The sequence below is a fragment of the Cryptomeria japonica genome, chromosome 6, assembly GCF_030272615.1.
Source record: "Cryptomeria japonica chromosome 6, Sugi_1.0, whole genome shotgun sequence".
Taxonomy (NCBI): domain Eukaryota; kingdom Viridiplantae; phylum Streptophyta; class Pinopsida; order Cupressales; family Cupressaceae; genus Cryptomeria; species Cryptomeria japonica.
In genome coordinates this window covers 342,743,372-342,757,142 of record NC_081410.1, presented here as the reverse complement: position 1 = coordinate 342,757,142, position 13,771 = coordinate 342,743,372, and the positions used below count along the sequence as shown (strand labels likewise).

The window sequence follows — 13,771 nt, the reverse complement described above, 5'->3', positions numbered from 1 at the left end:
ATCTGCATTTCATTAATCTGATCATAAAAATAACAGAGCTGAGTAGGAGTGTTCAAGTAATACTTCAAAGGAAGGTAGTCTTGAATAGAGATGCTAATAGAAAGGAGCAAGCTAGTCTTAAGAGTACCGAAAATGTTGACATCAAATGGGGCCCAATGAAATATTCTGCTTAGAGGAGTGAAGAGGTAAGTATGGAGACCTCTTATGATTGGACGTTGAATTCCCCATGGATATGAGTTTGTGTATGTAGAAAGTAAGAAAGAATATAGTCTCAAGACATAGCGGGTGGAGGAAAACTCGGCTTGGATGATACTTTGAGGAACAATTTGTTTACAATGAATCAAGTGTTGCAACTTGAGCGTCTAGACCCTCTTAACACAGGCCCAATTGTCAGAACCCAAGCTACAGCTGTAAAAATTAGAACCATATAAAATAGTAGGCTTGGTGATTGTATCAAAAAGACACATTTTTGAAGGGATATCTTGGAAGGGGATTTGGAAACATTGACTCTCTAAGATAGAGAGCAGATGGGATTGAGAGGCAGAGTTACATGTTGAAAGAGGGACCAAAAACTTGGACTTCCAAGTATGTGTGAGTCACCGTGATCGTCAAGGTTGCCCCCTTCTATAAGAACTAGAGTTTGGAAAGAAAATGTTTGGAGTTGTTGAAAATCATGACCTTAGTTTTAGTTAGCTTCACTACAAGCTGTCAAATTTCACAAATGTGAGCAAGTGCATCAAATTGCTGCTGTAAGCCTTTGGTATAATGAGAAAGGATGACATCATCCGCAAAAAATAGAATAGCTATAACCACCTCATGCAAAATTCCAATAGAAAAAGCTATGGAGAATAGAAAAGAAAACTAAGAAAAAACAGAACAAAAGAAGCCTAGGAATTACATTTCTAGTTAGATTCCAATCATTCTTAAAATCCTTTTAATATGATGATGATCACTTCATAGAAATTTAGAAACTAGAAAGACAGTTGGTCAGAGTGTTTATTAGCTGAAAAACCAGGGAAAATCGTGGAAAAGACAGATTTGAAGGTCTTTGGCCTGTGGCCATGTTTTAAAATAGTAGCTGAGTCATGAGTATGGACTTGCAGAATTCATTATGAGCCAAGTTCTTGCTTCTAATTTCCCTCGATGATACATGGACATGTTTTTTTCTTGGCAAGTACTTACTAAATTTCTATACTGTAATTATCATATTAAGATAAATCCAGATAGAAGGTACTAGGACATGTTTTAAAAGTTATGATAGAAGTGCAGATTAAAGCTAAAACCAGGCGAGGTTAGGCCTGGAAATCCTAGTTTGGATGTAAACTACTGAAAGTCGAGGATTTCAGGCATGTTGAAGGAATCTTTGAAAGGTAAATGGATTCCTGAAAGAACACCTTGTAACCCATAGATGCAGTTGTAGCTATGTATAGCTACTGTAGGTAGTTAAAAAGGAAAGTCCAGTTGTATTTTGGATTCCAAGTTCCAATTCTATTGCTGTAATAACTTTGTCATGCCTAAAAGAGATGAAGAAAACAATATAAATGTGTGGTTGGGAGTGACTTAGAAGCAAGACTGCCCATGAAAGGGAAAGATTCAATGCGGGAAGTGAGGGTGCCACCAAGGCAACTCTAAATTTGAAGCAAGCCATCCTAATCAATTCTTTAAAGCTGTGAGTTTTCAACATTTAGACTAACACATGTTTCTTTGACTAAGCTTGGGATAACTAGTGACGTTTGAAACTATGTTCAAGGGAATATTGATGAATATATGCTGACATTCAATTAAGCGCCTATCTTCCCAGACATTTTCTGTTACATAGGACCCATTGGAGAGAACCATCTTAATGAGGATTGGGTACTTTAGTGGGAAGGCATACAAAACATTAAATATATGTATAGGGCCACCTACCAAAGATAACTAGTCTCCTGTATGGTAGTGGACCTCCGAGTCCCATTGAGGCCAACCATGGAGTTTGAGCTTTCAACTAGCATTGAGGGTGTGCAATTTGCCACTTGAAGAAATTCTATAATATTATTCATGTTTATGCAGATTCAAACAACCAGCTATGGGTTCAGAAAAGGATAACACAAGAGAGCTTACATCTAGCCATCTTAGAATAACTTAAAACTTATATGCTTAGATACCATGGTGTGACAAAAGAGGGATACATGCAAATGAGGGATGATGAGGACTGGATTTGCTGGTTCAAAAACTGTAAAAATAGTATGATGCAATAATTGGTAGACCTAAAACTCGGTCAAGAGAATTGAAGATGATGACTAAGAGGCACACCAAAGACTGCAAGATTGTTGTTGTAATGAGTTTGGTCGATCATTTGCCCCAAAGTGACAACTTTGGCCATGGTTGATTAGACAAGAACATGTTTGGCCTCAATTGAACATGCTAAACTAAATGTAAGACAAGAAACTTCAGGAACTCATGAAGGAGATTGGAGTTCTAGAAAGCAGTAACAAGAAAATCTAGAAGAGATATTAGTGTGTTAGAGGAGTCAAAAGCCTAAGGGTAAGAGAATTAGGAAGCTATGGAGATTAATCGAAATAGTAAGATGCAAATAAGAAGCTAAGGATGAATGTGCATTGGGTAAGTGTAAGATTTATGGAAGAATAACTGGCATAAGTTAGTAACTAAGGAATGGAAGCTAACATTATATAGAGAAAGCATCCCAAGAGGTGTTATCCGTTGTGACCTAATCACACATCACCCCATTCCAAATGGGGACCCCTTGCATTTTTGGTCCATTTGGCCTTTTGGTTGTGGTATTTTGGGTTGTTCGGTAGTAGTATCTTCAATCTCCTTAGGTCACTGTGTGTTTTGGCGAATTTTGGTCAAGCGTGCAAGTGTCCCTGTGCCTCGGTTTGCCCTAATTTGATGGTTGGAAGAACTTACTATTTTTAGTAAGTCTATTTTTGGCAGGTCTATCTCTGGTAGTTGGCAGGACACTAATGGTAGAACATTCTTGAAAATCCAAGTTCTAAATCCGGAAAAAATGAAAAAGCAGATAGACGATCTTAAATTTGGCTAAGTTTGGAATCCTTTCTTGAAATGGCAAAGGCATGAAAGTTTTTTTTTAAGGCACAAAATCCAAGCAATCATGGAAGAATTTTCCTTCATCTCAAAATCCTCCTCTACCCCTCGAGTGCGCTTTGGATAGAGTGATGGGCGCTAGAATCATATCAAGGAGGAATTTCCAATCCTTTCAAAATTCCTCCACCCCAATTGAAATGCGCATCAAGGATAGATGGGGAGCGCTAGAATCAAGGCAAGGAGGAATTTCCTCCCAACATCAAAATCCTCCATCACCTTGGAAATGCGCTCAAGGATAGCGCATGAGCGCAAAACACAAGTCAAGGAGGAATTTTTCAAATTCCTCAAAATTCCTTCCCTATTGCAAAAATGCGCTCAAGGAGAGTGTATGGGCCCCAAAACCATGTGAAGGAGGAATTTTCCTCTCCAAGGAAATTTCTTTATCACCCCTCAAATGCGCTCAAGGTTAGATGGTGGGCGCAAATCCTTGGTCAAGGAGGATTTTTCCCCCTCAACACAATTCCTCCCTCTATGCCCAAATGCACTCAAGTACAAGAGGAGGTCACCAAAACAAGGATAAGGAGGATTTTTCCTCCCAACTCAGAATTCCTCTTATGCCAGTGGAATGCGCCTAAGTATGAAGAATTCCTGGAAATGGAAAAATTGGCTAAGTATGGAAGATTTCTCTCTTCAAGACTCCGGATGGGATAAAATTCCTTGGACATGGAAAAATGGTCAATTGTCGGAAAAATCTCTCTTTTGGATAGAGGATACACGAGCATCTAAAAAAATCCTCGAAGGCAAAATCTCTCTAGGAAAGAATTTTCTCTCTCTAGGATTTCCATGCGTTCAAGAATCCTTCAGAAGTGGAAAAGATGGTTTAAATTCTCCAAGGCAAGAAAATCTTCCTTGTACGCCCAGGATGGAAAGATTCTTGTAAGGGATGAGTTGGCGACATGCAAAAAGAATATTTCGTATTATGAAGCACAACTTGAAGAAAAGTTCCCATTTTTGAACTCAAAGATGATGGCGGGGTCCACTTGCATGGCAAGTTGTCTAAGGAAACATGATGCATGATTGAAGTAAATTAATACAACTGCTAAATTTATCCCCTCACCAACTCAGCAGCTTGGTGGATGACTTCTATTTAAGCAAGATCTTGGAATTCATTCTTCACAATGATTTTTGAAGAAGTTGGAAGCAAGAGAAAAGTGAAGAAAGTTAGAGCAAAGTTTTATTATTTTCCAGAGGATTTTATTTTGGAGGTTTTTATTTATTCCAAGTCTGGAATTGTCAGCTTGGATTTCCTTCCTGGATGGATTTATAGAAATCTTTTGTCACAAATATAATGTTAATTATTTTATTTTGCAGGAATGGTGGAATCCAGCTAGGCGGCAAATACCTCTCGACAGGCACAAATCAAGAACAAACAAAGAGTATTTCTACCGGAGTAAATGATCATTTCAAAATGGAGAGAAGTCAACAACACAAACTTAGGAACTTTCAAGTTGGGAGAGTTCAAGAAAAGAGTATTTGGAACTGATGGACGTCCTCCATCAGCCGTTGCCAGTAAAATAGTCAAAAGTGGAATTGTAGCAGCTGCCGATTTTCCTCTTGCCATTTAGTGTCCGAAGCTGATTATGGAGTGTGTAAAGCATTACAACGCTGAAAGAAGAGCGATTTTGGTACGTGATGGCAAACTCTTGGCCTATCTTACAACTGAGTCAATTGGAGAGGCTTTTGGAATTCTTGCATTCCAATCTATGACATATAAGACCAAGGAAAGAGCAACGTTGATTTATGATTCTAGCTTTGAGAGAGGCACTGAAATCATCAATAAGGTGTGATGCAGAAGATGAAGCCTCATATTTTTAAGTTACCTAAGCAGATCACCAATATGGATTTCAAGCAAGAATACGCTGACCTTGTGTTGATGATGAGTCGGGTCATGGGATGTCCACAGGCCTTCATGTTTGAATCTTGGATGTTTTACTTCACTGGCGAAGTAATGGAAGGATTAAAGGTGGTAGACAGGGCAAGAATAGTCAGCCACAACTTGGATGAGCAGTTGAAGAATTTAAAGCAGTCTCAATCTTTCTACATGAGCTCGTATGTTGTCTACTTGTTGGCAAGAATGGGCAAATTCAACGGGTTGCCAGGCAAAGGACCCATGGGATGTAGGACAGTTGAAAGTCCATGAGTGATAGCTACAATTGCATTTATATGATCCTACTTTCAAGAAAGCAAGCTATGCCTTCACTATGCACATCACTAGATCTTTGCAAGGAGGACTTCACACAAGGTTGTTGCAAGAGGCAAGGAAGTTAGTAAAGAAGTATGGAGCCTGGTATATTTAATTTCCAAAGTTTACTTATATCTGGGTCCAAGGATTTGTTGCCCATCCGTATAAACTTCCAAGTTATCCAACAAACAAGATGGTGCTATTAGAGGTTACAAGACAGTTGACTGCCTATGACAAAATTAAGAAGAAGAAGAAGTTGGGGCCTTAATTTATAATTGTCATGGTAGATTATGAAGAAATGCGTCCGTCATTGGTAGCGACATAAAAGTCAATGGATGATTTTTTTTCTACCACCTAGCATCTCATACCGCAAGGACATTCTTTGATCCATATGATAAAATCAAGATGGTTGTCGGCGTATAGCACAAACACAAGTTTCAGCTGGAGGATTATTGGGCTAACACTAAGGATGACTTAGGAATCAGAAGGAGGATGTTTTCTAGATTGCCACTCAAGCTGATAAGAATCTGTGAAGTTATACAGGTGTCTGATCAAATTGAAGAGGATGAAAATACTGTTCAACTGGAGTATGAAAAAGAGAAGGATAAGCCTATTCAGGTGCCAAACTGGTCAGAGCTGGAAGTTGATGATTTAGATGTCCAAAGTAGGCCAGTCCTGAAGTTCACTAGGCATTGGGTTGAAAGACACAGAGAAAAATTGAAAGCAAAGAATACCCGCCTAACTTACAATCTGATGGGAGACTTGGAATCCCATGACGAGGCAATGAAAGGGTCATCAGGAGCCTAGGCCAGGGAAGAGGAAATTCCACAGGAAAGAGTAGAACGTGGGACGGAGAAAAGTGTTCCTAGGACTTCATAGAAAAGGAAGAGAAAGAAAGTTCAGCAAGAAGAACTGTAGCAGAAGAGACCAAGGATTGAAGAAGCACAATTGCCTGTTAGCTCTTCCAACATGCATGAAGTTGAAATGTTTACAGAAGAAGTTGCAAGAAATCAGCCACAAGAGGATAATCATATTATCACACAAGTGCATGATATCCTCAATATTAGTGCCTCCCATAGACTTGTTCAGTAGAGGAGTTATAGGCAGGAACTTCCTCTGAATCCAGAATAACAGGTTCAGGATTGTTTCATGGAAACAAACATTGGAGACTTAGGAACTTTTGAGTAAGTTTCACAGGAATAGGTACAACTGGAAATGCAAGACCAACAAGCAGTCCTTCCAAATTGGCTGAAGGAAAGAATGAGGAAGGAGCTAGAGGAAGGGATGGATCTCGCGCTAGAACTTGAAGAACTTTTGAACAAAATAGACAAGCCAATAGAGAAAAAGGCGACAAATAAATTCTTCAAGGTTTATAAGGGATGAATCAAGATCAAGTTAATTACACCTAGTTGTGCGTAGGGTCGACAAAGATAGGAATGAGATTACTCTTGATGAGTATGATATTGCAGCAGTTGACCTAGGGCATGCCTCCAAGGCACAAGTGGTAGAAGATTTTGATTAGTCTTCCTTAGCAATGAAGGAGCAAATGTAAAGAATAGGAGAGAATAATCGGAAGTTGAAGAGCGAGAACAAAGCCTTGTGTGAATATGTGCGGCGCTTGATGCATCCATTCATAGAGGAAGATCAATCCATTGTTCCTTCCTCTTCTCTTCCAAAGGAATCTATGAATGGGATTGAAGAAATAAGGAAAAGGGCTCAGTGCTCTAAGGAATGGGTAGTGGACGTGTTCACTTCAACTTGTAAATTTATTGAAGACGACTCATTTTTATTGGAGGATCCTGGCTATCCTGAGCAGGCTAGAGACTGTGTACAATTCATGGGAAGATGCATATATTTATTAGGTTTTAACAATTCCACGCCTGGAAGCACTAATGGGGATTTCCAGGTAGACATTAATTGATGGGAAGGTCATCAAAGAAAATGAGGTATATGATTTCCCTCGATGGTTTTATGCAGTCAGCACTGGAAAGGAATTCTTTGAGAGGTCCAACAAGGAGTCAACATTGTTGAGGGAATCCGTTAACAAGGTTCAAGAAGAAATTCTCAATGCAGTGGAAACATTGTTTGCAAGAAGGTTGAGTGATGAGGAGTTGATAGTGGACCACTTGAAGGATAGGCTGCATGAATTCTTCTTCATGGAATCCTTCTCGAAGGAACATTTGGAAAATGTTTCCTTCTTCTCCAACACAATGCACATGACTCAAGAAGTTGCACCAAGATGGGTGAAGTTTTTCTCCAAGTGTGAAAAGGACGTCTCTATACTGGAATTCAAATTAGAGACTGAGCCAAGTGTCTTCGTAGGAGAGTTGAAAGCCGTCATGACCAGATTCGTGCATTCGTCATCAATGAAAGGGATAATGGTCATCCTATTTTGGACGAGAATTTATCGAATGCATGACAACATGATGGCTCATTAATTGCTGGTGGATGTTTTGACCAAGTGGTGGCTCATTCATTCCATGGCGATTGCCATGTTTAGGAGTTAGTGGGTCATTAATGCATGGTGGACGATTTTGAAAGGTTATGGTCATTTAATGCATCATGGACGCCCTTTTGGGAATAAAGGGTAACAAATATGTAGTGGGTGAGATTCTTCATTAATGGTTATCCCCACTACTTGGTGGCACATTTTGGGGATCTTTGGTCAAATCCTAATTAGGGTTTTGCATGGGCAAATCTTAGCCATTGATCTAAATGTAATCCAGGCCGTCCATTTTTTATTTGGGGTCTATAAAAGGGGTTCACCCCTTCATTTGTAGGAGAGGGAGAATTGTATGAGATTGTTGCTATAAGTTATTGAGATAATAAGAGTGATACATTGGATTTTGGTGTTCACTCGTGTTATTTTAAAAGCTTGCATGGTTTCATCTTCCTCACTTAGATTAGATTTGCTTCAAGTACTTAGATGAATGAAATAGATAACGTTGTATATGGTGAAAATGGATTAGTGAAAACAACAATATTGAAAGACTAACAAAGATCCAACCACAAAACCCTAGCCTAACAATGAAAAATGATCCACCATACACAAATGGAGATACCTAAGACCATGCAAATAAACAAAATAAACCAAGATATACCATTCACATGTCTAGTAGGGTTTCAATCTCCATAGCTCAACAAAGAACGGAAATGTGGTTGATAGCTTGATCACAAGAAGGCTTGATTGAAGCAATTGTTTAGACGCATTGATAATGAAGAGGGAATCCTCTTATATTGAGAACACTGTAAGAAGGGATAAGATTGAGAGGTGAAGAGGATAAATGGTCGGCTAGGATTAAAGGGTAGGTAGAAGAAATAATTAAATGATAAAGGGGGTAGGTAAGAGAAGAATTAAGAGATGAATGACATGTGTCATGGGTAGAAAAGGCTAATGAATTAATTAAATAAATAAAGATTTATTTAATTAATAGAGGAAGTGGGATCAATTAAATAAATGAAATATATATTTAATTTAGAAAAAGGATAATTTAAATAAATAAAAGTATTTATTTAAATGAGGAAAGGCTTAGAAGAGGATTAATGAATTAATTAAATAAATAAGAATTTATTTAATTAATAGAAGACTTAAAATAAAATAATTAAATAAAAAAAATATTTATTTGATTAGATAGGACAATTTTAGGTGTCTACAAACATTACTTTATGGTGAGATCATTCGCTCATAGCTTTTGCAGATAGATGATTTCTATTCGTAGTGCAAGGTTGGACTGAGCTTCTATATGTGTGTTCTTAACTTGGATTGTCGAATGAGCATTGTTCTTTGATGGTGTTCATAGTTAGTTTAAAATCTTACAAACACAACCTTTGAAGATTGCACCCTCTTTGTTTAGTTGTCTGAAAGTGGCGAAGCAAAGTGTGGTCGATCTCACCTGAGCCTTTGTTGTCTGTTGAATTCCTAGATTTAGATTAGAATCTCCTTAAACCCTTTCCTATTTATTTACTTTCCACACTTTCATTGAGAAAACTTCCAAAAAGAGCTATCTACTGCTAAATCATTCGCAAAGCCTTCTTGAAGTTTTAAATTTGTTTAAGTCTTCTTCACTGACGTAAGTCCCCTTGGATTACCAGCAACATCAAACCAAATGAGCCTATATCCATCATAAAGTCACAAGTATGCAGTTGGAATCTTGGAATCACTGTATGATCTTTCTGCAATATGATTTTGATCAAGTGAGGATATAGTGACCGTTGAAAACTCTATTTTGTATTGGTGTGGTCATAAAACACCCGTCAATAGTATCCTTGGCAAGGGTAAGACCCTAATAATTCATTGTGAAAGTGGGTAGTGTTGATGAGTGTTCTATGACTTCATGCAACATAGAATAAAATACTAAGTATTCTATCCTCTCTTGAACAAAATCTTCCCAAATGCTAAACAATGTGATTAGTTGGAAGACTCCAAGGTTTTGAATGCTAAGTCTTGACGTGCTCTTGGATAGACTCAGTTGTATGATGTGATTTTGCTGGAATCACAAGGTGAACTTGCATCGAATCTTGAATGCTTGAATTATGATGGAACGTGGGATTAACTGATTTGAAAAAAAAAAAAGAAAAAGGATGAAGGTTTGAGAGAGTTAATCTAATCCTAGGAATGTAAGAAACTATGGACGATCTTTGGTGAAACTTAACTAAGCTAGGCTTTGACATCCAAGCAACATCTCCACGAAGCTAGTGCAATCTCCTAAGGTAAGCATAAGATGTTCAAATCACTACCAACTATATAGACACAATCAAGACGATGCATATCAATGAAGAAATAGCAATTGAACTAAAGCTTGGCTAAGATGGATCTAGTTGACTATGCAAGGCGAGTCTACAATCAACAAACTGCTAGTAGTATGGATATACGAATTTCACCATTGATCATGCACAAAGTTCTTTCATTCATCTAATAATCATTATCTAACATGAAGATCCAACAAGAAACCATGCAAATATGTAGAAGTACAACACATTCCACCATACCTTCAATGAAAAGGAAGTTTATTTACAAGTTTGGTAACAATTTCTGCCTTCTCCTACTATATTCTAACTGCTTACGACCTGCTAGCTATCAACTATTCTCTTATTGGAGCCTTATACAAATGAAAGAGTGGAGCCTTATATAGTGCTCTTATTGCAATGAAGGGCTAGGATCGAATCATGATCAATGGCCAAGATCAAAAGATAGAAACCCTAATTAGGGTTTGTTATACCCATTACAAAGCATTGAATGCTTGACTAATAATAAATTTACAATAAATTGGGACACACGTCCTTCCTTGAATAATTGACCAATGAATGGCGAGGGTAGGTACATTGAAGTTTGTGCCCACATGTGGAAATTGTCTCCTTGATGGATGAGCTAGATGCATCGAATCTGGACACCTTGACTTGAAATAATATGATTGGATAAGACTTGGTCGCCATTTCAACTTGCTTGATGTTTGTAACTCATCACATGTTGTAAGTGATTGAGACATATCTCTTGATACTCAACATTTCCAAGCTCAATCATGAATGAGACAAAGGTAGGAGATATTCCCAAATTGCATCATCTTCTAACTTTGATTAACTCTTCTGAAACTATCTCTTGTCTCAATGTATTGGCATTGATTCTTGGATTTCCAGAGGAAATTCAAGATTGTGAAAATTTTCTTTCTAGCATCTTCATGCTTGCTCTTTGCTATCTTCCTCATCTTGATCGAATGTTCTTGAGCTTGATTCCTTTGATTCCCTTGCATTAACGAGTCTTGATGTTGAAATGAAGTCTGCTCTTTTGTGAGCATACTGAATATGTATTAGTGAGTTCTCCATGATGTCAGTTTGCTTCCATAACCTGAAAAGCAAACAAACCTTGATAAAAATGTAGAAGAGAATAATATTAATCTTAAAATCTGAAATGAATTCCCTTCACTTGACCTCTGATTTCACATTTTGTAAAGGGCTGGCCCTATTCACTTCCAGCACTCACTAAGACTGTCCTGTAGGTATTTGCCCAAACAGTGTCTTACAATTCCCCGTTAGCTGTCTAGTTTATTGTGTATGCCTGATTCATTTTTTTGTTTGTTTGTTTCCTTTGCATACATACTTTGTTTTCCTTGTGCAATGCAGTTATCAAACATTAACTATTCAAATGAATAAACAATAACACCACTCAATGCTGTATACGCTAAAAACAGAACAGTAAGACAACAATTCAATTTGACAATTTTCCTATGAGATTCCTGCAGTACATTAACACATGATGCTTCCCTCCCCTGTACTCAAGACTATTCTTTCAAATTCGATTCATTATGTGCATATACAAGTCTGCAAATAACAAATAAGGAACCTGGAAAGTCGTCTTGCTGAGCTAATTGATCTTTGAATCTCACGTCCAGTAGCCTTCTCACCCCCATGTAGCTATTTGTCCTACGTGTCCTCGTTCCAAACAAGTCACAGCATATACGAACTCCCAGAATGAGACATAGCACAGTGCATAATTACGCTCAGCACCCACAGCGATACAAACAAACTGCTATTGAAAGTTCTGCCCAGCACTGTCGAAATACACACAGCCACAAGTTAACACCCAGCACATTGAGGAATACGATATAGTTTAGTGCTTCCAACACGCCCAGCACACTGTGAAAACGGAATTAGTAAATCGTTCCAATCACGCCCAGCTGCAGCAACTTCACGTCTAGCTTTACTGGCAACTATGCCCAACCAAGGTTTTTTTTCCCGTCCATTTTGAGTGTATGGTTCTTCCTGTCGAAGGTGTCCTAACGTCCAGCAGATGGTGAAAGATTACGCCTAGCAGCTCAAGTTTGTTTTGCCAACACCAATCAACTCGCCAGCAGTGATAGTTCAGATAAGTTTGAGCTGTGTAGTATATTCCAGTTCTTTGCTGCTAATAACCACTACATCTACAATATCTGCCAATCCTTTTATTTCAGACTTCTACCAATATTGTGCAAAATAATCCTGAGAAATACCTGTTCATTCCCAAACGTCCTCATCATTCCCACTGAGTTAGCTTCTCAAATCTGATTTGTTTTCTGAACCTTCCAGGCCTGATCTTACACAGGTGTGGAAAGTGTTGCAAGAGAGGGATTTCGTCCTCCAATTCCTAAAAATTTCTCCAGAGAAAATCTCCAGATTTCCAAACTTCGAGTATTCAATTCCCAAGATGATCTTCCAGCATTAAATGCATCTATTTATTACCTTACTTTGGCACACATCCCCAGGCACCAGCAATGTGGGATAAATAACAGTTAGAATAAAATATTATTTTCCCTTATGTCTCCCACATGAAAGGGACACTTTTAATTTTCTTTTTCCTGACTATAGTCCCAGCATTAAATAATTCACTAAGTTAAATATTTAGTTTTAACTTAGGAACTTTTAATAATTTAGCCAAATAAATCATTAACTCCATAAAATGGAAATCCAACTGGAAATAAATGAACCCAAAGAAGTCGGCATAATAAATACATCAAAATTTCCACTGCCACTGCACTCTTGGTGACTTACTATAAATAGTAAGTGTTCGGAAAAAACCATCAAATCTCCTCCGATCGGCCTGAAACTGAAAACACCTAGGCCAATTTCCTCATTAGTCCCTAAAATGTCTTGGTTAGCCCTCAGGACCATAGAAAAATGGGCTAACGACAAATCGCCAGACAACTGCTAAAAAAGGGACATTACACATTTCAAAGTCTGCTTTTAATAGAAAGTGATCAGGATATTCTGGTTCAGACCTGTAAGCAAGTTCTAAACAGCTTAATGACTTTGAATTAGCCTTTACTTTGGCCAAATTGCCTTTGTTTTCCATGTGATGATGCCGTGATCAATGTTTGATGCTGGAAAATGCTGATGTTGATTATGAATTTGCTGATCCCAGGTGTTGATTGCTGATTTACTGTTAAATTTGTTAAAACAATACTAATATCTTCTATAATGGTCATCTTCTATTTTTAGCAGTCATCTTAGTTGTCGACTTATTTAGCTATTTAGCTTTTTAGTCGACTTATTTAGCTTGTTAAGTTAGCTTTTTATTATTTAGCCTTTTAAGCTATATTTAGCTTTTTAGCTTATTTGATTTCATTTTAATTACTAGCTCTATTTATAGAACATCGTCTTGTAACCTCTATATATAGGTGTGTATATTGTTCAATGTAATTATCTGATTATTGAATCATTCGTCATTCAATTTATTTTTCATGGTATCAGAGCGGGTCGATGGGATTTTTTGAAGTTTGGTGAATATTTTAATAAAAATTCATGACCTCCTTTTTGGAATATTTTCCAGATTTTTTTATTGCTTTTTTATAAAAAAACGATTTTGCTTTTTTGAAGGCTTTTTGAGGGTTTTGAGGGTTTCTGGTTCGTGGGCGAATTTCTTTGTGCTGGGCAGCAGTTCATGTTTTATTTAGGGTTCTAGAGATTTTCGGGCTTGCAACCTGGAGGATTTTTTTTGTAGATTGAAAATTTTCC

General features: G+C 37.7%; 1 protein-coding gene across 2 annotated transcripts in view; it reads left to right on the top strand.

The window, feature by feature from the left end:
• The window catches only part of LOC131077999 (uncharacterized), a 49,433-nt gene that overhangs the window by 12,566 nt on the left and 23,096 nt on the right, over positions 1-13,771 (top strand). The gene's annotated exons all lie outside the window — the stretch shown is intronic.